The following is a 25636-nucleotide window of genomic DNA, read 5'->3' on the forward strand; positions in this document are numbered from 1 at the left end:
CATGCTCCATACTTCTTGTGTTGGCTCTTTTATGATGAAGACTATTGGATTTAGATGGGATTTATTGGATAGAATTAAACGTAACTCTGAAGATTGGGATCTCGACAAAGGTAAGGAGTCAGGTATGACACCTAAGTTTGATTGTGTTAAATCTTTTATGGATACCGATATTTTCCGTAAGTTTAGCACTAAATATGGACTTGATTCTGAGATAGTAGCTTCTTTCTGTGAATCTTTTGCTACTTATGTTGATCTCCCTAAGGAGAAGTGGTTTAAATATCATCCTCCCATAGAAGTAAAAGTAGCTGCACCCATTAAAGTTGAAGAAAAGATTGTCACTTATAATGATCCTATTGTTCCTACTTGTTATGTTGAGAAACCACCTTTCCCTGTTAGGATAAAGGATCATGCTAAAGCTTAAACTGTGGTTCGTAAAAGCAATATTAAAACATATACCCCTCCTGAGCAAGTTAAAGTAGAACCTAATATTGCTATTGTTAAAGATCTCTTGTCTGATAATATTGATGGGCATGTTATTCAGTTCTGTGGTGAAACTGCTAGAATTGCTAAACCTTGTGCTAAGGATAAACATAGACCTGTGGTAGGCGTGCCTGTTATTTCTACTAAAATAGGAGAACATTGTTATCATGGCTTATGTGATATGGGTGCTAGTGCTAGTGTTATACCTTATGACTTGTATAAAGAAATCAAGCATGAAATTGCACCTGCCGAGTTAGAAGATATTGATGTCATAATTAAACTTGCTAATAGAGATACTATTTCAGCGGTGGGAATTGTTAGAGATGTTGAAGTCTTGTGCGGGAAAACTAAATATCCTGCTGATTTTCTTGTTCTTAGTTCCCCACAAGATAGCTTTTGTCCCATTATATTTGGTAGACCCTTCTTGAACACTATTAATGCTAAGATAGACTGCGAAAAGAATGTTGTTACTATTGGCTTGGATGATATGACTCATGAATTTAATTTCTCTAAATTTAGTAAACAACACCTTGAAGAAGAATTGCCTAGTAAGGATGAAATTATTGGTCTTGCTTCTATTGCCGTACCTCCTAGTGATCCTTTAGAACAATATTTGCTAGACCATGAGAATGATATGTTTATGAATGAAAGAAGGGAAATAGATGAAGTATTCTTTAAACAGGAACCTATGCTGAAACACAATTTGCCTGTTGAAATCCTAGGGGATCCCCCTCCACCTAAGGGTGATCCCGTGTTTGAGCTTAAACCCTTGCCTGATAATCTTAAATATGCTTATCTTGATGAAAAGAAGATATATCATGTTATTATTAGTGCTAACCTTTCAGAGCATGAAGAAGAAAGATTATTGAAAACTCTGAAGAAGCACCGTGCTGCTATTGGATATACTCTTGCTGATCTTAAGGGCATTAGTCCCACTCTATGTCAACATAAAATAAATTTGGAAGCAGATGCCAAACCAGTTCATGATCCTCAACGACGTCTGAATCCTAAAATGAAAGAAGTGGTAAGAAAAGAAATACTAAAGCTTCTGGAGGCAGGTATAATTTATCCCGTTGCTGATAGTCAGTGGGTAAGTCATGTTCATTATGTCCCTAAGAAGGGAGGTATTACTGTTGTTCCTAATGATAAAGATGAATTGATTCCACAAAGAATTATTACAAGTTATAGGATGGTAATTGATTTCCGCAAATTAAATAAGGCTACTAAGAAAGATCATTATCCCTTACCTTTTATCGATCAAATGCTAGAAAGATTATGCAAACATACACATTACTGCTCTCTAGATGGTTATTCTGGTTTATCTCAAATACCTGTGTCGGCTAAAGATCAATCAAAGACTACTTTTACATGCCCTTTTGGTACTTTTGCTTATAGACGTATGCCTTTTGGTTTATGTAATGCACCTGCTACCTTTCAAAGATGCATGATGGCTATATTCTCTGACTTTTGTGAAAAGATTTGTGAGGTTTTCATGGACGACTTTTTCGTCTATGGATCTTGTTTTGATGATTGCTTGAGCAATCTTGATCGAGTTTTGCAGAGATGTGAAGAAACTAATCTTGTCTTGAATTGGGAAAAGTGCCACTTTATGGTTAATGAGGGTATTGTCTTGGGGCATAAAGTTTCTGAAAGAGGTATTGAAGTTGATAAAGCCAAGGTTGATGCTATTGAAAAGATGCCATGTCCCAAGGACATCAAAGGTATAAGAAGTTTCCTTGGTCATGCCGGATTTTATAGGAGGTTCATTAAGGACTTCTCAAAAATTTCTTGGCCTCTGACTAATTTATTACAAAAAGATATACCATTTGTCTTTGATGATGATTGTGTAGAAGCATTTGAAATACTTAAGAAAGCATTAGTCTTTGCACCTATTGTTCAGCCACCTGATTGGAATTTACCCTTTGAAATTATGTGTGATGCTAGCGATTATGCTGTAGGTGCTGTTCTAGGGCAAAGAGTTGATAAGAAATTAAATGTTATCCATTATGCTAGTAAGACCCTAGACAATGCTCAAACAAATTATGCTACTACTGAAAAAGAACTTTTAGCAGTTGTATTTGCTTGTGATAAGTTCAGCCCTTATATTGTTGATTCTAAAGTAACTATCCACACTGATCATGCTGCTATTAAATATCTTATGGAGAAGAAAGATGCTAAACCTAGACTTATTAGATGGGTTCTCTTGCTACAAGAATTTGATTTGCATATTGTTGATAGAAAAGGAGCTGAGAACCCCGTTGTAGACAACTTATCTAGGTTAGAGAATGTTCTTGATGACCCACTACCTATTGATGATAGCTTTCCTGATGAACAATTAAATGTCATAAGTACTTCTCGTAGTACCCCTTGGTATGCTGATTATGCTAATTACATAGTTGCTAAATTTATACCACCTAGCTTCACATATCAACAAAAGAAAGAGTTCATCTATGATTTGAGACATTACTTTTGGGATGACCCACATCTTTATAAAGAAGGAGTAGATGGTGTTATTAGACGTTGTGTACTTGAGCATGAACGGGAACAGATCCTACGCAAGTGCCACTCCGAAACTTATGGAGGACACCATGCGGGAGATAGAACTGCACATAAGGTATTGCAATCCGGTTTTTATTGGCCTACTCTCTTCAAGGATGCCCGTAAGTTTGTCCTATCTTGTGATGAATGTCAAAAAATTGGTAATATTAGTAGACGTCAAGAAATGCCTATGAATTATTCACTTGTTATTGAACCATTTGATGTTTGGGGCTTTGATTATATGGGACCTTTTCCTGCCTCTAATGGATATACACATATTTTAGTTGTTGTTGATTACGTTACTAAATGGGTAAAAGCTATTCCAACTAGTAGTGCTGATCATAACACCTCTATTAAGATGCTTAAAGAAGTTATTTTTCCAAGGTTTGGAGTCCCTAGATATTTAATGACTGATGGTGGTTCACATTTTATTCATGGTGTTTTCCGTAAAATGATTGCTAAATATGACGTCAATCATAGAATTGCATCTCCGTATCACCCACAGTCTAGTGGTCAAGTAGAATTGAGTAATAGAGAACTCAAATTAATTTTGCAAAAAATTGTCAATAGGTCTAGAAAGAATTGGTCCAAGAAACTTAATGATGCATTATGGGCCTATAGAACTGCTTATAAAAATCCTATGGGTATGTCTCCGTATAAAATGGTATATGGAAAAGCATGTCACTTACCTCTCGAACTAGAACATAAGGCATATTGGGCTATTAAAGAGCTCAACTATGATTTTAAACTTGCCGATGAAAAGAGGTTATTTGATATTAGCTCACTTGATGAATGGAGAACCCAAGCTTATGAAAATGCCAAGTTGTTTAAAGAAAAGGTTAAAAGATGGCATGACAAAAGGATACAAAAGCGTGAGTTTAATGTAGGTGATTATGTATTGCTATACAACTCTCATTTAAGATTTTTTGCAGGAAAACTTCTCTCTAAATGGGAAGGCCCCTATGTTATCGAGGAGGTCTATCGTTCCTGTGCCATAAAAATCAACAACTTCAAGGGCACAAATCCAAAGGTGGTAAATGGTCAGAGAATTAAACATTATATCTCAGGTAATCCTATAAGTATTGAAACCGTAACCCCGGAGGAATACATAAGGGACACTTTCCAGAACGTTTCAGACTCCGAAAAGGAATAGGTATGTGGTACGGTAAGTAAACCGACTCCAAAACAATTTTTAAGGCAATATTTCTCCGTTTTGGAATATTTAGGAAAATAGAAAATTAAGTAGCAGTCCGGGAAGGACACGAGGGCCCCACGAGGGTGGAGGGCGCGCCCTACCCCCCTGGGCGCGCCCCCTACCTCGTGAGCACCTCGTGTGCCTTCCGGATTCCGTTTTCGTACATGACACATATTCTGGTCGGTAAAAATTCATTATATATTCTCCCAGGGGTTTTGACTCCCGTATCACGCAAAAATCCCTTGTCTTTGTTTTGAGCTGTCCTGATGCAGACAGAGCAACATGTCATCCCAGGATTCGGAAGGAGAAAGCTATGTGGCTGATTACCTTGCAGATCCTAAGGTCTATGGGGATGTGGAGCATTGTGGTTGGACTACGGAAGAAGAAGAAGACTATGAACCCAAGGGAAAGGAGGAGACGAGCTCAGATGAAGATGAAGTCCCACCACCTCAACCTGGGGACATGCATGTGGAGTTCAAAAAGTCAAGCCTCCTGTATAGGGTAAAGAAACCTAAGATCGAGTTTATCCCTTTTCGCCTCTTGCAGGAGAACAAGCAGGAACTATGCAAAAAGATACTGAGCTTGGAGCAGGAGATCGAGGACCTAAGGGACCAAAATTCTGTCCTCGAGCGCAAATTAAGGAATAAGCCTACGCCATCAACAAAATCACCACCATCTCCACCAACAAAGAAGAATTGAGTATCTGGTATGGGCACTCCACTTGGCAACTGCCAAGCTTGGGGGAGGTGCCCCGGTATCGTATCACAATCACAACTCCTATCTTTACCGTTTTCCTTAGTTCGATCCTATTAGTAGTATTTTGATCTGGTAGAATAAAGTTTATGGCATGATCTAGTTTTAAGTTTTGCTTTATGATCTCTTTATGTAATCGAGTCCGTGAGCTATATAATAAAGATTAGTGTTGAGTCAAGGGCTTGATTTTCTTGCTATGATCTTGGGTGAATAAAAGAAAAGAGAAAAAGAATAAGAAGAAATAAAAGTTCATATTGATCTTATTGATAGTAATGACTTCACATAGAAAGAGTGTGATGATTAAAAGTTGTTGGGAGTTGGCAGACATAGCTTTGGTCATCATTGCAATTAATAGGAAGTAATAAGGAAAGAGAGGTTTCACATATAAATATACTATTATTGACATCTTTTATGATTGGGAGTACTCATCAAAATATGACATGCTAAAGAGTTGATGTTGGACAAGGAAGACAACGTAATGGGTTATGTTTTCTTATATCCGAGATAAAGTATGTTGTCATGGATCATCCAACATGTTGAGCTTGTCTTTCCCCCTCATGCTAGCCAAATTCTCAGCACCAAGTAGAGATACTACTTGTGCTTCCAAATACCCTTAAACCAGTTTTGCCATGAGAGTCCACCATATCTACCTATGGATTGAGTAAGATCCTTCAAGTAAGTTGTCATCGGTGCAAAGCAATAAAAATTGCTCTAAATATGTATGATTAGTGTGGGAGAAATAAGCTTTATACGATCTTGTGATGTGGAAGTAATAAAAGCGACAGACTGCATAATAAAAGTTCATATCACAAGGGGCAATATAAAGTGACGTTCTTTCGCATTAAGATTTTGTGCATCCAACCATAAAAGCGCATGGCAACCTCTACTTTCCTCTGTGAAGGGCCTATATTTTATTATTATCTTCTACCTTATGCAAGAGTCATGGTGATTTTCACCTTTCCTTTTTACATTTTATCCTTTGGCAAGCATAGTATGTTGGAAAGATCCTGATAGATATATTTAATTGGATTTAGGGGGGCATGAGTTATTATTGTTGACATTACCCTCGAGGTAAAAGGTTGTGGGGCGAAACTATAAGCCCCTATCTTTCTCTGTGTCTGATTAAAACTCCGTAACCACAAGTATTGCGCGAGTGTTAGCAATTATGAAGGACTAGATGATAGTTGAGTATGTGGACTTGCTTTTTAGCTCTGACATAGACTCTTTCTGATGTTATGATAAATTGCAATTTCTTCAATGACTGAGGTTATAGTTTGTTGGTTCTCAATAAGGTTTCTGATTCATACTTTTGCATTGTGAATAGATCATCACTTGAACATAAGTAATCATATGACAATATCTATGTATGTTGCTGTTATGAGAATAATCATGATGCCCTCATGTCCGTAATTTATTTTTATCGACGCCTCTACCTCTAAACATGGGGACATATTTATTGTTATCGGCTTTCGCTTGAGGACAAGCGAGGTCTAGGCTTGGGGGAGTTGATACGTCCATTTTGCATCATGCTTTTATATCGATATTTATTGCATTATGGGCTGTTATTTCACATTATGTCACAATACTTATGGATATTCTCTCTTATTTTACAAGGTTTACATAAGGAGGGAGAATGCCGGCAGCTGGAATTCTGGGCTGGAAAAGGAGCAAATATTAGAGACCTATTCTGCACAACTCCAAAAGTCCAGAAACTCCACGGAATACCTTATAATAAATAATGAAAAATCCTCGCCAAAGATGAAGACCAGGGGGCCCACACCCTTTCCACAAGGGTGGGGGGCGCCCCCCCCTAGGGCGCGCCCCTACCTCGTGGGCCCCCTGGTGGCTCTCCAATGACCATCTTCTCCTATATGAAGTCTTTCGTCGAGAAAAAAAATAAGAAGCAACCTTTCGGGACGAAACTCCGCCGCCACGAGGTGGAACCTTGGCGGATCCAATCTAGAGCTCCGCAAAGGTGTTCTGTCGGGGAAAATTCCCTCCCGGAGTGGGAAATCATTGCCATCGTCATCACCAACGCTCCTCTCATCGGGAGAGGGCAATCTCCATCAACATCTTCATCAGCACCATCTCATCTCAAAATCCTAGTTCATCTCTTGTATCCAATTCTTGTCTCCAAGTCCGGGATTGGTGCTAGTAGGTTGCTAGTAGTGTTAATTACTCTTTGTAGTTGATGCTAGTTGGTTTAATTGGTGGAAGATCATATGTTCAGATCCTTTATGCATATTATTACCCCTTTGATTATGAATATGAATATGCTTTGCGAGTAGTTACGTTTGTTCCCGAGGACAAGGGAGAAGTCTTGCTATTAGTAGTCATGTGAATTTGGTATTCGTTCGATATTTTGATGAGATGTATGTTGTCTAGCCTCTAGTGGTGTTATGTGAACGTCTACTACATAACACTTCACCATTATTTGGGCCTAGAGGAAGGCATTGGGAAGTAATAAGTAGATGATGGGTTGCTAGAGTGACAGAAGCTTAAACCCTAGTTTATGCGTTGCTCGTAAGGGGCTGATTTGGATCCATATGTTTCATGCTATGGTTAGGTTTACCTTAATAATTTTGTTGTAGTTGCGGATGCTTGCAATAGAGGTTAATCATAAGTGGGATGCTGATAACCCACAAGTATAGGGGATCGCAACAGCTTTCGAGGGTAGAGTATTCAACCCAAATTTATTGATTCGACACAAGGGGAGCCAAAGAATATTCTCAAGTATTAGCAGCTGAGTTGTCAATTCAACCACACCTGGAAACTTAGTATCTATAGAAAAGTGTTTAGTAGCAAAGTAATATGATAGTGATGGTAACAGTAACAAAAGAGTAACGAAAGCAAAGTAATGTTTTTGGTATTTTGTAGTGATTGTAACAATAGCAACGGGAAAGTAAATAAGCGTAAACCAGTATATGGAAAGCTCGTAGGCATTGGATCAATGATGGATAATTATGCCGGATGCGGTTCATCATGTAACAATCATAACATAGGGTGACACAGATATAGCTCCAATTCATCAATGTAATGTAGGCATGTATTCCGAATATATTCATACGTGCTTATGTAAAAGAACTTGCATGACATCTTTTGTCCTACCCTCCTATGGCAGCGGGGTCCTAATGGAAACTAAGGGATATTAAGGCATCCTTTTAATAGAGAACCGGAACAAAGCATTAGCACATAGTGAATACATGAACTCCTCAAACTACGGTCATCACCGGTAAGTATCCCGATAATTGTCACTTCGGGGTTAACGGATCATAAAACATAATAGGTGACTATAGACTTGAAAGATAGGATCTAGAACTCTCATATATTGATGAAAACATAATAGGTTCAGATCTGAAATCATGGCACTCGGGCCCTAGTGACAAGCATTAAGCATAGCAAAGTCATAGCAACATCAATCTCAGAACATAGTGGATACTAGGGATCAAACCCTAACAAAACTAACTCGATTACATGATAAATCTCATCCAACCCATCACCGTCCAGCAAGCCTACGATGGAATTACTCACGCACGGCGGTGAGCATCATGAAATTGGTGATGGAGGATGGTTGATGATGACGATGGTGACGAATCCCCCTCTCTGGAGCCCCGAACGGAATCCAGATCAGCCTTCCCGAGAGGTTTTAGGGCTTGGCGGCGGCTCCGTATCGTAAAACGCAATGATTTCTTCTCTCCTATTTTTTTTCTCCCCGAAAGCAGTTATATAGAGTTGGAGTTGGAGTCGGGAGGTCTCCAGGGGGGCGCGCCCTAGGGGGGCGCCCCCCACCCTCGTGGCAAGGGTGTGGGCCCCCTGGTCTTCATCTTTGGCTAGTATTTTTTATTATTTATTGTAAGATATTCCATGGAGTTTCAGGTCATTTCGAGAATTTTTGTTTTCTTCACATAAAACAACATCATGGAAATTCTGCTGAAAACAGCGTCAGTCCGGGTTAGTTTCATTCAAATCATACAAGTTAGAGTCCAAAACAAGGGCAAAAGTGTTTGGAAAAGTAGATACGACGGAGACGTATCAACTCCCCCAAGCTTAAACCCTTGCTTGTCCTCAAGCAATTCAGTTGACAAACTGAAAGAAAAAAAGAAAAACTTTTACAAACTTTGTTTGCTCTTGTTGTTGTAAATATGTCAAGCTAGCATTCAAGTTTTCAGCAAAGATTATAACTAACCACATTCACAATAACGCACAGGTCTCAAGTTTACTTATATCAATAGCATAATCAACTAGCGAGCCATAATAAAAATCTTGGATGACAACACTTTCTCAAAACAATCATAATATGATATAACAAGATGGTATCTCGCTAGCCCTTTCTGAGACCGCAAAACATAAATGCAGAGCACCTTTAAAGATCAAGGACTGACTAGACATTGTAATTCATGGTAAAAGAGATCCAATCATAGTCACACCCAATATAAATTAACAGTAATGAATGCAAATGACAGCGGTGCTCTCCAACTGGTGCTTTTAATAAGAGGGTGATGACTCAACATAAAAGTAAATAGATAGGCCCTTCGTAGAGGGAAGCGGGGACTTGTAGAGGTGCTAGAGCTCGGTTTTGAAATAGAGGTGAATAATATTTTGAGCGGTATACTTTCATTGTCAACATAACAACCAAGAGATGGCGATATCTTCCATGCTACACACATTATAGGCGGTTCCCAAACAGAATGGTAAAGTTTATACTCCCCCTCCACCAACAAACATCAATCCATGGCTTGCTCGATACAACGAGTGCCTCCAACATACATCAGGTCCCAGGGGGAGTTTTGTTTTGAAATTATTTTGATTTAGTTTGCATAAAGCATGGGACTGGGCATCCCGGTGACCAGCCATTTTATCTCGTGAGTGAGGAGCGGAGTCCACTCCTCTTGAGAATAACCCGCCTAACATGGAAGATACAGACAGCCCTAGTTGATACATGAGCTATTCGAGCATACAAAACATGATGATTATTTGAAGGTTTAGTGTTTGGCACATACAAATTTACTTGGAACGACAGGTAGGTACCGTGTATAGGAAGGTATAGTGGACTCATCTGGAATAACTTTGGGGTTTTAAGGGATTGGATGCACAAGCAGTATTCCCGCTTAGTACAGGTGAAGGCTAGCAAAAGACTGGGAAGCGACCAACTAGAGAGCGACAACAGCCATGTACATGCATTAAAATTAATAAACATTGGATGCAAGCATGAGTAGGATATAATCCACCATGAACATAAATATCGTGAAGGCTATGTTGATTTGTTTCAACTACATGTGTGAACATGTGCCAAGTCAAGTCACTTAAATCATTCAGAGGAGGATACCACCCTATCATACCACATCATAACCATTTTAATAGCATGTTGGCACGCAAGGTAAACCATTATAACTCATAGCTAATCAAGCATGGCAAAAGCAACTATGATCTCTAATTGTCATTACAAACATGTTTATTCATAGCAAGCTGAATCAAGAACGATGAACTCATCATATTTACAAAAACAAAAGAGGTCGAGTTCGTACCAGCTTTTCTCATCTCAGTCAGTCCATCATATATCATCATAATTGCCTTTCACTTGCACGACCGAACGATGTGAATAATAATAAGAATGCACGTGCATTGGACTAAGCTGGAATCTGCGAGCATTCAATAAACAGGAGAAGACAAAGCGGGCTCTTGGTTAAATCAACAATAAAGCACATAAGAGCAACTTCAATAATTTAATCATGGTCTTCTCCTACTGACCCCTAAAGAAAAGAAATAAAACTATTTACACGGGAAAGATCCCAACAAGCAAAAGAAGGACATGAAATATTTTTGGGTTTTCTTTTTAATTACTACTACAAGCATGGAAAGTAAATTAATTGAAAGCTACAACTAATTTTTTTGGGTTTTCTTAAGGTTTATTAAACACACAAGAATAAAGCATAAAAAAGAAAAATAAACTAGCATGGATGATACAATGAAAAAATATGAGCACCGACATCTAGCAATGAGTGTGTGTGAATATAAATGTAATGTCGGTGAGAAATACGTACTCCCCCAAGCTTAGGCTTTTGGCCTAAGTTGGTCTATGGCCACGGCTGGCCTGGCTGATATCCATAATAATAGTTGGGGTCGTACTGCGATGAGGAAGAAGAAGGCTCCGATTGCCACTGGCTGGCAATCATCTCTGGATCCCACTGATAGTTAGACTGTCGTGAAGGATCAAATTGTGGTTCCGGTTCTGGCTCCTCGACTGGTGCAGGGTTCCGGTAGGCGTGGATAGCCGTCAACGGAACAAGGTACTTGCCTACAGTCAAATCAAACAAAGAAGGAGCAGGCAAGGTAATAGTGTCAGGATGATGTTTATTAAAGAACAATTGATATTTAAGCTCTCCTGCCCTATTCTTAATAATAAAATCATGTGCCACCATACTTTTATAATCTAGATAAACATGAGGCAACACTTTTTCTTCCTTCTCAGCATGCCTAATAGGTATGTTAAAATGTGCAGCTAGGCGTGTAGCATAGATGCCTCCAAAGATGGGGCCCTTTGCACGGTTCAGACTTAACTGTTTAGCAATAATACCGCCCATACTAAAAGTGTTATCACTGTATAAACCGTGGAGCAGAATAATTATATCAGGGATACTAAGGTTTCCACAGTTTTCGCGTCCAATTAAGCAACGACTAGCAAATAATGCAAAGTAACGTAAAATAGGAAAATGTATGCTAGTGATTCGTGCATCGGAAACCTTTCTAGTTTCTCCTACAGTGATAGTATCAATAAACCCCTCCACATCATAATGATGTGGTTCTTCTGTCTTGCCCCCAAAAGGGACTAAACAAATCCGACAGAAATAATAAAGTGACATCTCCTTATGCTCATCATATAAATGAAACTCCACCATAGGTGGTGAGTTCCTAGAATGAAAATGAAAGTTTTGCATAAAGGTATTTGTGAGTAAGAGATACTAATCGCATTGGTCGTGGAGGAAAGCGGTGAGGCTTGCATTATGAGCCAATTCATGAAAATCTTTATAAATCCCGGCTGCTCTCAAGAAATCCTCGGAAGGCCATTCACACGCCCGAACCTCCACGGTGCGCGGCAAATTATACTTAGGCTTCGGTGCCTTTTCCTTCAAGCTTTGGCTCGATGAGCCCCTCAATAATCTCCTCATAATTTTCTGAAAAATTCTGAAATTTTTAGTAACTTCAAAATAAAAGTAAACCGAACTCAATAATATTGATAGCAACCACTCCTACAAGTGCCTAGGGCCTATATCATGCATCAAAACTACTTTTGACCATATAAATTTGACATGCAAGCTCAAGAACAGGGTCACCTAAGCAACACAAATTTGCAATGAATAAAGCACTAGAACAAAAACTAATTGGACCAATGGAGGAGTCACATACCAAGGAACAATCTCCCCAAGCAGTTTTGTGAGAGGTGCTTTGAGCAAGGAGATCGAAAATGGCAGCAAAAAGGGATGGAACTCGTGCTTGAGTTGATTTTTCGTGTTTGTGGGAGGAAGAAGAAGAGGATGGGTGCAGGAATAAGTGGAGGAGGGCCACCGTGGGCCCACGAGGCAGGGGGCGCGCCCTCCACCCTCGTGGCAAGGTGGTTGCCCCCCTGGTGTGTTCTTTGTTCCATAAATCCTCAAATATTCTAAAAAAATCATATTTAATTCTCAGGGCATTTGGAGAACTTTTATTTTCGAGGTATTTTTATATTGCACGGATAATCAGATAACAGACAAAAAATTATTTATTTTTACTTTATTTAATATAACAGAAAGTATAGAGAGGGTACAGAAGGTTGTGCTTCTAGTTTCATCCATCTCATGCTCGTCAAAAGGAATCCACTAACAAGGTTGATCAAGTCTTGTTAACAAACTCATTCCGATTAACATGAAACCGGAGAAATTTCGAATAACACTAGGTTACCTCAACGGGGATATGCACATCCCCAATAATAAGTATATCATATTTCTTCTTGACAGTAGGAAAAGGAAATTCAAAACCTCCAAATATAATCGATGGAATTTTTCCGATAGAATTGATACTATGAACTTGAGGTTGTTTCCTCGAAAAGTGTACCGTATGCTCATTACCATTAACATGAAAAGTGACATTGCCTTTGTTGCAATTAATAACAGCCCCTGCAGTATTAACAAAAGGTCTTCCAAGAATAATAGACATACTATCATCCTCGGGAATATCAAGAATAACAAAGTCCGTTAAAATAGTAATGTTTGCAACCACAACAGGCACATCCTCACAAATACCGACAGATATAGCAGTTGATTTATCAGCCATTTGCAAAGATATTTCAGTAGGTGTCAATTTATTCAAGTCAAGTCTACGATATAAAGAGAGAGGCATAACACTAACACCGGCTCCAAGATCACATAAAGCAGTTTTAACATAGTTTCTTTTAATGGAGCATGGTATAGTAGGTACTCCTGGATCTCCAAGTTTCTTTGGTATTCCACCCTTAAAAGTATAATTAGCAAGCATGGTGGAAATTTCAGCTTCCGGTATCTTTCTTTTATTTGTAACAATTTCTTTCATATACTTAGCATAAGGATTCATTTTGAGCATATCAGTTAATCGCATACGCAAAAAGATAGGTCTAATCATTTCAGCAAAGCGCTCAAAATCCTCATCATCCTTTTTCTTGGATGGTTTGGGAGGAAAAGGCATGGGTTTCTGAACCCAAGGCTCTCTTTCTTTACCATGTTTCCTAGCAACAAAGTCTTTCTTATCATAACATTGATTCTTTGATTGTGGGTTATCAAGATCAACAGCAGGTTCAATTTCTACATCATTACCATTACTAGGTTGAGCATCATTATGAACATCATCATTAACATTTTCATTAGGTTCATGTTCATTGCCATATTGTGTTTCAGCATCAGACATAGAGATATCATTTGGATTATCAGGTGGTTCAGCAATAGGTTCACTAGAAGTTTGCACAATTCTATCATTTTTATTTTTCTTCTTTTTAGAAGAACTAGGTGCATCAATTTTATTTCTCTGAGAATCTTGCTCAATTCTCTTAGGGTGGCCTTCAGGATACAAAGGTTCCTGAGACATTCTACCAGTTCTAGTAGCCACTTTAACATCATAATCATTTTTCTTACTATTCATCTCATTGAGCAATTCCGTTTGAGCTTTAAGTACTTGTTCTACTTGAGTGGTAACCATAGAAGCATGTTTACTAATAAGTTTAAGTTCACCTTTGACATTAGCCATATAATCACCCAAGTGTCCAAGCATATTTGAATTGTATTTTAATTGTCTACCAAAATAAGCATCAAAGTCTTCTTGCTTAGCCATAAATTTATCAAACTCATCTAAGCATGGGCTAGCAAACTTAGTAAATGGGATTTCAGCTTTATCATATCTATAGAGAGAATTTACCTTTACTACCTGTGTCGGGTTATCGGGGTCTGGAGGTTCTTCAATAAATAAAGGATCAAGATCATATGTTTCTTCAATAGGCGGTAAATTAAGACCATGTATTTCTTCAATAGGAGGTAAATTCTTAACATCTTCAGCTTTAATACCTTTTTCTTTCATAGATTTCTTTGCCTCTTGCATATCTTCGGGACTGAGAAATAGAACACCTCTCTTCTTCTGAGTTGGTTTAGGAATAGGATCATTAATTGGAGCAGGAGCTGGCTCAGGAGGTTCCCAATTATTTTCATTTGTCAACATATTATTCAATAAGATTTCAGCTTCATCTGGTGTTCTTTCCCTGAAAAGAGAACCAGCACAACTATCCAGGTAATCTCTGGAAGCATCGGTTAGTCCATTGTAAAAGATATCAAGTATTTCATTTTTCTTAAGAGGATGATCAGGCAAAGCATTAAGTAACTTGAGAAGCCTCCCCCAAGCTTGTGGGAGACTCTCTTCTTTAATTTGCACAAAGTTGTATATTTCCTTTAAAGCAGCTTGTTTCTTATGAGCAGGGAAATATTTAGCAGAGAAGTAGTAAATCATATCCTGGGGACTACGCACACAACCAGGATCAAGAGAATTAAACCATATCTTAGCATCACCCTTTAATGAGAACGGAAATATTTTAAGGATATAAAAGTAGCGAGATCTCTCATCATTAGGGAACAGGGTGGCTATATCATTTAATTTAGTAAGATGTGCCACAACATTTTCAGATTCATAGCCATGAAAAGGATCAGATTCAACCAAAGTAATCATATCAGGATCAACAGAGAATTCATAATCCTTATCAGTAACACAGATAGGTGAAGTAGCAAAAGCAGGGTCAGGTCTCATCCTAGCCTTTAGAGATTGCTTATTCCATTTAGCTAATAACCTTTTGAGTTCATATCTATCTTTGCAAGCTAAAATAGCTAAAGAAGCTTCTTGATCAAATAAATAACCCTCAGGAATAACAAGTGATTCTTCATCATCACTTTCATCCTCATAATCAGATTCAATATTTTCAATCTCTCTAGCCCTAGCAAGTCGTTCCTCGAGAAAATCACCAAGTGGCACAGTAGTATCAAGCATAGAAGTAGTTTCATCATAAGTATCATGTATAGCAGAAGTAGCATCATCAATAACATGCGACATATCAGAACGAATAGCAGAAGCAGGTGTGGGTGTCGCAAGCTTACTCAAAATAGAAGGTGAATCAAGTGCAGAGCTAGATGGCAGTTCCTTACCTCCCCTCGTAGTTGAGGGATAAATTGTTGTCTTAACGTCTTTCAAGTTCTTCATAGTGTCCAGCAGATATAAATCCCAAGTGACTCAAAGAATAGAGCTATGCTCCCCAGCAACGGCGCCAGAAATTAGTCTTGATAACCCACAAGTATAGGGGATCGCAACAGCTTTCGAGGGTAGAGTATTCAACCCAAATTTATTGATTCGACACAAGGGGAGCCAAAGAATATTCTCAAGTATTAGCAGCTGAGTTGTCAATTCAACCACACCTGGAAACTTAGTATCTATAGAAAAGTGTTTAGTAGCAAAGTAATATGATAGTGATGGTAACAGTAACAAAAGAGTAACGAAAGCAAAGTAATGTTTTTGGTATTTTGTAGTGATTGTAACAATAGCAACGGGAAAGTAAATAAGCGTAAACCAGTATATGGAAAGCTCGTAGGCATTGGATCAATGATGGATAATTATGCCGGATGCGGTTCATCATGTAACAATCATAACATAGGGTGACACAGATATAGCTCCAATTCATCAATGTAATGTAGGCATGTATTCCGAATATAGTCATACGTGCTTATGTAAAAGAACTTGCATGACATCTTTTGTCCTACCCTCCTATGGCAGCGGGGTCCTAATGGAAACTAAGGGATATTAAGGAATCCTTTTAATAGAGAACCGGAACAAAGCATTAGCACATAGTGAATACATGAACTCCTCAAACTACGGTCATCACCGGTAAGTATCCCGATAATTGTCACTTCGGGGTTAACGGATCATAAAACATAATAGGTGACTATAGACTTGCAAGATAGGATCTAGAACTCTCATATATTGATGAAAACATAATAGGTTCAGATCTGAAATCATGGCACTCGGGCCCTAGTGACAAGCATTAAGCATAGCAAAGTCATATCAACATCAATCTCAGAACATAGTGGATACTAGGGATCAAACGCTAACAAAACTAACTCGATTACATGATAAATCTCATCCAACCCATCACCGTCCAGCAAGCCTACGATGGAATTACTCACGCACGGCGGTGAGCATCATGAAATTGGTGATGGAGGATGGTTGATGATGACGACGGTGACGAATCCCCCTCTCTGGAGCCCCGAACGGAATCCAGATCAGCCCTCCCGAGGGGTTTTGGGGCTTGGCGGCGGCTCCGTATCGTAAAACGCGATGATTTCTTCTCTCCTATTTTTTTCTCCCCGAAAGCAGTTATATAGAGTTGGAGTTGGAGTCGGGAGGTCTCCAGGGGGCCCATGAGGTAGGGGGCGCGCCCTAGGGGGGCGCCCCCACCCTCGTGGCAAGGGTGTGGGCCCCCTGGTCTTCATCTTTGGCGAGGATTTTTTATTATTTATGGTAAGATATTCCGTGGAGTTTTAGGTCATTCCGAGAACTTTTGTTTTTCGCACATAAAACAACATCATGGCAATTCTGCTGAAAACAGCGTCAGTCCGGGTTAGTTTCATTCAAATCATACAAGTTAGAGTCCAAAACAAGGGCAAAAGTGTTTGGAAAAGTAGATACGACGGAGACATATCAGATGCTTGTTCAAGTAAGAACAGCACCCAAGCACCGGTCCACCCACATGTCAAATTATCAAAGTACCGAACGCGAATCATATGAACGTGATGAAAACTAGCTTGACGATATTCCCATGTGTCCTCGGGAGCGCTTTTCCTTATATAAGAGTTTGTCCAGGCTTGTCCTTTGCTACAAAAAGGATTGGGCCACCTTGCTGCACTTTATTTACTTTTGTTACTTGTTGCTCGTTACAAATTATCTCATCACAAAACTATATGTTACCACTTATTTCAGTACTTGCAGAGAATACCTTGCTGAAAACCGCTTATCATCTCCTTCTGCTCCTCGTTGGGTTCGACACTCTTACTTATCGAAAGGACTATGATAGATACTCTATACTTGTGGGTCATCAGCTGCGTTTTCAGGACTGGGTGTCCGGGACTGTGTGTCCTCAGGTTTAAATACTTAGCCGCCCTAACCAGACGTACAACTGAGGCAGCAGTTGGAACTGGTCTACCAAATCATTGTCTTCACCAAGCTTACTGGTTCTATTTCCTCAACTCTTTCATTTCCTCATAACTGTGTTGTGTGCTTGTTCATATCTGTGCTTGAAGACTTTGACTGAAGATTTTCTCAATTTCCTCGGTTCAATTTCTTCAGTCTGTTTGTCTTCATCCTGTGTTATCCGGTGCTTACGCTTTCTGTACTCTGTGCCTGTCTTCATTTCATCATGATGACTATGCTTGTGGTCTATTATGTTTACTTTTGAGTACTTATTCCGCTGCTAGTAGTTCTTCGCTAAGGAATTTCCTCACCTGCAAATTCCTCAGTGAAGAATTCATAAAAATCGCCTATTCACCCCCCTCTAGTCGATATAACTCACTTTCAATTGGTATCAGAGCAAGGTACTCCCTTGTTCTGTGTGATTTTGGTTTAACCGCCTGGAGTTTTAGTTATGTCGACCGCAGGTATGATCAAGGTCTCTGCTGGGTGTCCTACCTTCGATGGGACGGACTACCCCTACTGGAAGAATAAGATGCGAATGCATCTTGAGGCAATTGATAACGATCTCTAGTATGTTGTGGAAAATGGTGTTCCCTCAGTCACGCCTTCTCTGAATGCTGCTGATGTGAAGAGATTCAAGCAACTCGATTCTCAAGCGAAGAATATCATATGTGGCCATCTGAGCAAAGGACAGTATGGAAGAGTGAGTGCTTTGGAAACTTCTAAGCTTATCTGGGATAGACTGTCCAAAGTGAATGAAGGAGTCTCAACACAGCGTGACTCTCGAGTTGATGTTCTTCGCAATCTCTTCAACCGCTTCAAAAGACTCGACAATGAAAATGTTCAACAAACCTTCGATCGCCTCACTGACATCTCAAATGAGCTTCAAGCACTTGGTGCCACTGACATCACCGACCATGAGGTGGTGAAGAAATTACTGAGATCGCTTGATTCCTCATTTGACACTCTGGCATTGATGATAGAAGAACATGCTGATTACAAGTCACTTGATCCCGCTGATATTCTCGAGAGGCTAAATACTCATGAGTTCCAACTTGCTGAAAAAGAGATCTCTATGGTTCGAGCTATGGCAGATCATGTGCACTGAAGGCCAAGGCAGTATCTGAGTCCGAAGATGAAGACTCTGGTAGCAGCCTTGGTGATCCCGAAGAACTAAGCCATGAGTTAGCACTGCTCGTGAAGAAGTTCCAAACGTTCTCAAGACGTGGTCGCTTTGGAAGACCCTCAAGGAGCAATGATTCCTCATCCAGTGACTACAAGAGGAGGCTCTGTCAAATGCAAGAAACCTGGACATTACATTCAAGATTGTCCTCAGTGGGAAAAGGAATCGAAGAAGAAGAAATACAAGGATTACGGTTCTGATGATGCGAAGAAAAAGAAGAAATCCTCAAAATCTTCATCATCAAAATCCTCAAAATCCTCATCTCACAAGAAGAGCAGCTCCAAGAAGGCTAGGGCATTCATTGGCAAGGAAATGGAATTTGAGGCTGAATCTGAAGAAAATGAGGAAGAGGAGGCATCTGAGGAGTCTGAATCCGGAGTGGCGAGCCTAGCCCTCGCTACTGCATTCGTCAGCAAGTCTATCTTCAACACTGAAGAAAATGACCTCACCAACAAGGCTGATGAAGGCGATGATGACTACGCTCCCACCTATTGCTTCATGGCAAAGGGTGCCAAGGTACTCAAATATACCTCCTCTGAATCAAGTGAGAATGAATCTGATGAAAACCTTAAGCCCAGCTATTCTAAACTTGCTAAGATTGCTGTAAAACAACAAAGGGCTTTTGAAAAGGTTCAAAACATGCTAGACAAAAGTGATGATATGTTGGGTGAAGAAATGGATCGCACTAAAGCCTTGACTGAAAATCTTCAGAGACTTCAGACTAGGTTTGACAACCTTCAAGGTCATCATAACACTATCTTATTTGATCATGATAAGCTTTCTTATGAATTTCTTCAAAGAAAGCAAGACCTTGAGAAGCTAAGAGTGAGTTATGAAGATCTTCAGAAGGAGCGCGATTCATTACTTGCTCAACAAATCAGCGCTTCTCAGGAAGAATTTGTTACTCCTTGTTTGAAATGCATTGAATGTGAATCTGCTAATTCTTCACCTGAATGTTCAAATGCTTCTAATGCTACAAATTCTTCACCTGCCTCTGCTATCACTAATTCCTCATCTGAGGACACTGCTAGTATCACTCACGATGCAGGGCTGAAGGAATTGTACATGACAGGCATGTACAAAAGCCTCAAAGGGCATCAGACTCTTTGTGATGTGCTTAAAAAGCAAATCCTCAACAGGAACCCTAGGAAAGAAGGTATTGCCTTTGAGAGGAAACTCAATGCTGATGGTACATATTGGAAGCCTGAGCAGTACCCCGAAACTACATGGGTTGCTGCAAAGGGACCTCCAGTTGATCCATCTAACTTATCTGGATTTGCATGTGAATCTCCTCGTTCTGATGATGAGTCATTTGACTCCAACTATAAATTGTTCAAAAATTAGAATGGTGAAGTATTTGCTAGATATGTTGGCACTAACTGCAGGAATGGTTCCCCTATGAAAAAAATTTGGGTTCCCAAAAGGTGCCTTGAAAGTCTTCAGGTGAATGTCCTCAGGACACCACCTGTGAAGAATAGGAACCCCAGAGCAAATTCTTCATATGGACCAAATTCTTCATATGGATCCAAGTCCTCATATGAATATCATCGTGCTAACAACTCTGTTTCGTAGGGAAGAGCTAAGGTCTATGAATATGAACATTATTCTTCTAATCATCATGTTCATAAGTCCTCGAAGAATTTCTCTACTTATTCATATGCTTATCCTAACTCCTCTTATGTGAAACAAAATGGACTGGCTTCTATGTCACCTTTCTCGTATGGAGCTCACAGAGTGATGAACTCTTTGCCACCCCTTCAGATGTGGGTGGTGAAGAAAAAGAACTAATCTCTTCTGCAGGATCAGGCCTCCAGACGTACGTAATCGTCTGAAGAATCTGCTGGAGACCTGAGTATGCCTGATAGGACGCAGGCTAATCATGAGGAAATGAAATTTCATTTCTCACGTCCTCATACTGCTTTATCTGCTCTTTTGCTTGATGAAATCGATCTGATGAATTAATGTCATATTCTTCACTGATGAAGTATATGAGTTCATAAGTTGCACTAATTCATCTGCAGGATGATCAACCCAAAGCCACTGAGTGGGTCCTCGATAGTGGATGTACAAATCACATGACTAGTGACAAGAATCTATTGATGGATGCTCCATTATCTCCATCGCATCTGAAGCATATCATCTTTGCCGACGAAGGCAAAAGTCAGGTATTGGGTCTAGGTAAGGTTGCGATCACAAAGGATCGACACATGGACAAAGCCATGCTTGTCGAGTCCTTAGGATACAACCTCATGTCTGTCTCAATGCTTTGTGATCTTGATATGGTTGTTGTCTTTGGCAAGTACCGTTGTGTTGTGGTTATGGAAGCTGACAATTCCAAAGTCTTCGAAGGCTTTAGGAGAGGATACCTGTATATTGTTGATTTCTCTACAGGACCACAACCAGCAGCGTGCCTACTTGCAAAAGCTTCAGAAGGCTGGCTATGGCATCGATGACTTGGTCATGCAGGCAAGAGGAATCTGCACACGCTTGCGAAGAAGAAGCATGTCATCGGCATCGAGAATGTCAAATTCCTCAAGGATCACCTATGCGGAGCCTGTGAAGCTAGGAAGATGACAAAGGCTAAGCATCCAACGAAGACTATCATGACCACTACTCGTCCATTTGAATTGCTTCACATGGATCTCTTCGGTCCTAATCATTATTCTGCTGTTACAAATGATGCATCTCTATATGGCTTTGTTATTGTTGATGATTACTCTCGATACACATGGGTACACATTGTTACTTACAAACATGAAGTGCAGGAAGTCTTCAAACGATTTTCCTCGAGGGCTTCAACCAACTTTGGTGTGAAGATCAAGCACATCAGAAGTGAAAATGGAACCGAGTTCAAGAATTCTGGTCTAGATGACTATCTTGATGAACTTGGTATCACTCATGAGTTATATGCTCCTTATACTCCTCAGCAAAACGGCGTCGTGGAGCGCAAGAATAGGACCCTTGCTGAGATGGCTCGCACTATGCTTGATGAATACAAAACGCCTCGTCGCTTCTGGATTGAGGCAATTGATACTGCGTGCCACATCATCAACAGAGTATATCTTCACAAATTCTTCAAGAAGACTTCCTATGAACTCCTCACTGATAAGAAACCCAATGTAAGTTATTTCAAAGTCTTCGGTGCTAAATGTTGGATTAGAGATCCTCATCACAACTCAAAATTTGCACCGAAAGCACATGAAGGTTTTATGCTTGGTTACAGAAAGGACTCGCACACCTACAGAGTCTTCAACAACGTTCTTCACAAGGTTATTGAAACTGTAGATGTGCGATTCGATGAAACTAATGGCTCGCAAAGAGAGCACCTACCTACTGTGATAGATGAACCAGCACCTGAGGAAACTATCAAGTTCAAGGCTACTGAGGATGTCATTCCTACTGAAGAATCTGCTGAAGAATTCATTCCAGAACATGAAGAACGTCAAGCTAATGCACCTGAAGAAAATACTGAAGAAAATGGTGCTGAAGAGAATGATGATCAAATTCCTCAACGACAACCAGCTAGTCCTCAAATTGCAAAAGAAGTGCAAGTTGAAAAGATCATCAATGACATCAAAGCACCAGGTCCTCTAACACGCTCAAAAGCTTCACATTTATCTAACTTTTGTGGGCACTATGCTTTTGTCTCTATCATAGAGCCCACTAAGGTAGATGAAGCATTTCTGGAGCCTGAGTGGATTCAGGCCATGCAAGAAGAATTACATGAGTTCGAGCTCAACAATGTCTGGGAACTGGTCAAACGTCCAGATCCTCGCAAGCACAATATCATTGGCACAAAGTGGATCTACCGCAACAAGCAAGATGAAAATGGCCTTGTGGTGAGGAATAAGGCACGGCTCGTAGCTCAAGGCTACACACAGGTTGAAGGAATTGATTTCAATGAAACTTTTGCACCTGTTGCTAGACTTGAGGCTATTCGCATATTACTTGCTTATGCTAACCATCATGATATCACTTTATATCAAATGGATGTAAAAAGTGCATTCCTCAATGGTAAGCTTGAGGAAGAAGTATATGTTGCTCAACCCCCAGGTTTTGAAGATCCAAAGAATCCTGACAAAGTCTTCAGACTCAACAAGGCCCTCTGGCTTGTTACAAAGTCTTCAGACTCAACAAGGCCCTCTGGTATTGGGTCAAGCAGGCCCCACGGGCGTGGTATGATACCTTGAAGGAATTCTTCATGAAGAAAGGCTTCAAACCCGGTTCACTCGACCCTACTCTTTTCACTAAATCTTATGATGGTGAATTGTTTGTGTGCCAAGTATATGTTGATGATATTATCTTTGGCTGTACTGACCAACATTATAGTGATGAATTTGCCTACATGATGAGTGAAGAATATCAAATGTCTATGATGGGAGAATTAAAATTCTTCTTAGGTCTTCAAATTCGTCAACAAAGAAATGGCATATTCATATCTCAGGAGAAATACCTCAAGGATGTACTGAGGAAATTCGGCATGCAAGATTGCAAAGGCGTCAAAATTCCTATGCCCACAAATGGCCATCTGTGCACTGATGAAAATGGTATTGACTTCGATCATAAGGTATACCGCTCCATGATTGGTTCTTTATTGTACTTATGTGCATCTAGGCCAGATATAATGCTTAGTGTTTGCATGTGTGCCCGATTTCAAGCTACACCAAAGGAATCACACCATAAGGCTGTGAAGCATATTCTTCGATATCTAGCTCACACACCAACACTTGGATTATGGTACCCCAAGGGCTCGTCTTTTGATCTCATTGGATATTCTGACTCTGACTATGCTGGTGATCATGTGGACCACAAGTCAACATGTGGTACATGTCATTTCCTCAGACGATCTTTGGTCTGTTGGTCCTCGAAGAAATAGAACTGCGTATCACTATCTACTGCTGAAGCTGAGTATATTGCCGCTGGTTCTTGTTGTGCTCAATTGCTATGGATGAAGCAAACTCTCAAGGACTACGACGTCAACATGAAGAATGTGCCTCTCTTCTGTGACAATGAGAGTGCCATCAAGATTGCTCACAACCCAGTTCATCACTCGAAGACTAAGCACATTCAGATTCGTCATCATTTTCTTCGTGATCATGTGTTGAAGGGCGACATTTCTATTGAGCATGTGAAGACTGAAGAACAACTAGTTGATATCTTCACAAAGCCCTTGGATGAGAAGAGATTTAGCAAGTTGCGGTGTGAGCTAAATATCCTAAAATCTTCGAATGTTCTTTGAAAAGGACACTCATCCTAATACTTATGCAAAATTGATGACTTAAATGTGAAACACATGAAGAAACGTTTTTCTTCAATCAATGAAGAATAACACTCTAAGTGTAAAGAAATTAATGAAGAATTTGATTCTCAGAACCCTACAATAATTGTACGCGGTGTCTGAAATCATCATTCTTATGCGGTGGGTCATGCCACCACCAAAAGTTGAAATTCCTCAGTTGTTCAAATTCTTCAACTTTGCATTGTCTTCACTGTTTCCGTTGTTTTTCTTCATTGGCTATATATATATATGAGTTTATGTCCTCTACAACATTCACTTATGGCTACTTCTTCAAGTTGGTTTTTCTGCTAAGTGAATGTGATCGGACCCTTCCCCCTCTATGCTATACTCAACCCAATCTATTCACAAATTCTTCATGTGCGTTCTATTTGAAACTCGTTCAAAATCTTCACTGTGTCCTTGTCAGCTGAAGAAATTGTGAACGGAACTTTTAACTTATGTTATCCAATTTTTTGGTGTTGCCGTTCAAACCGTTCCGCATCCCACGACATACTTATCCACTCACCCACGATCTAACACGATCTCCACTTCTCAGTACGTGGGTGACACATGTCATGCGAATGAGAAGGGTCAGCGGCACGTTCTTCCAAATTCTTCGGGCGAACGGTTTTTAGCATGGCTATAAATACCCCTCTCCCCTTCCTCACTTCTTTTACTCCGCTCGACCTCTCTCTAGCTCGAGCTTCTCAAACCCTAGCGCCGCCACTACTTCATCGTTGCCGGTGAGGAAGAGCTTCACTGCCTCGACCTCGTCGCCGCCGTACTCGCGCCGGCCGCGGAAATCTTCACTCCGCCGCCGCCGTAGCTGTCTTCCTCCGCCAAGTTAGGGCGTGGAAGATCCGCACTGACGAACTTCACATCTCCTCACTCCAGTTCGTCGTGTTCTTCGTTCAGGGTAATTAAAAGTTACTTTTACTGCCCTTGTTGATTCGAATGATTATCTACAAAATCTTCAAAGGTGTTTTTCTTCATATCTTCACACACTAAAACACCTCTCATATCATTTGTTCTTGATTCATTTCTCTAAGCTGCGAATTTCTCTTCAAGATTCCTCAATTGTGCGGATTTCTGATCTGTACAACTCTGGAACCTAGGACTAAGAACGCTTAGTGAAATTCTTCAAGACTTATCTGGTCAAATTCCTCAACCTTGTTCTTTATAAAACCTTCTGAGAACGCATATGACCTCTCCAAATTCCTCGCAACTATACTCTGTTCACAGGTACTCATGTCAGCTGCTGAATCACTAGGTTCTCATCAACTTAACTCATTTGCAGCGTTCCTCGAAGAAAAGTTGCATACTTCTTTGGAGAATTCAATTGTTCAAATTCCTCAACTGAAGAAAATGGCTGACAGTAAGAAGCCACAGAAAGGAGGAAAGAGGGCTGAGGTCAACACAGTGTTTGAGATCCCTGATGATATATATGCTAGGTACTGCACACCTCCTGAGGAAGACAAAAATCAGTGCA

The 25636-nt window shown here is 40.0% G+C and overlaps 1 pseudogene; it reads left to right on the plus strand.

The window, feature by feature from the left end:
- The first annotated feature begins 18662 nt into the window (after nucleotides 1–18662).
- LOC125546956 lies at nucleotides 18663–20302 on the plus strand (annotated as a pseudogene).
- The last annotated feature ends 5334 nt before the right edge of the window (nucleotides 20303–25636 follow it).

The sequence above is a fragment of the Triticum urartu genome, chromosome 3 (genome assembly GCF_003073215.2).
Source record: "Triticum urartu cultivar G1812 chromosome 3, Tu2.1, whole genome shotgun sequence".
Classification (NCBI taxonomy): domain Eukaryota; kingdom Viridiplantae; phylum Streptophyta; class Magnoliopsida; order Poales; family Poaceae; genus Triticum; species Triticum urartu.